Raw genomic sequence first — 425 nt, 5'->3', positions numbered from 1 at the left:
CCGAATACTACTTTATAAGGGATCTTGAAGAAGAAATTAATGCAGCACTGAGAACAAAGACAGGAACAGCCTGAGTTCACCACATCATAAGTATCAGTATCAGTATCAGTAGCTCAAGGAGGCGTCACCGCGTTCGGTCAAATCCATATACGCTACACCACATCTGCCAAGCAGATGCCTGACCAGCAGCGTAACCCAACGCGCTTAGACAAGCCTTGAGAAAAACAACAACAAAAAACAACAAAAAAACACGTGCCTTGACAACATCAACAACAACAAAAAACAAACAACAACAACAGCTCAGCATTAAATCTTTTACTCCAACAGCACATAACCCTGAAATGACAAACGAAAAATCAATGCAGGTTAATCTTGATCTCGTTCCGCACTGCGGCGCACAGAGAGTAAGTTGTCAGTCATGCCAG

This window comes from Babylonia areolata, chromosome 20 (assembly GCF_041734735.1).
Source record: "Babylonia areolata isolate BAREFJ2019XMU chromosome 20, ASM4173473v1, whole genome shotgun sequence".
Lineage (NCBI taxonomy): Eukaryota > Metazoa > Mollusca > Gastropoda > Neogastropoda > Buccinidae > Babylonia > Babylonia areolata.
This window is presented reverse-complemented; position numbering follows the sequence as displayed.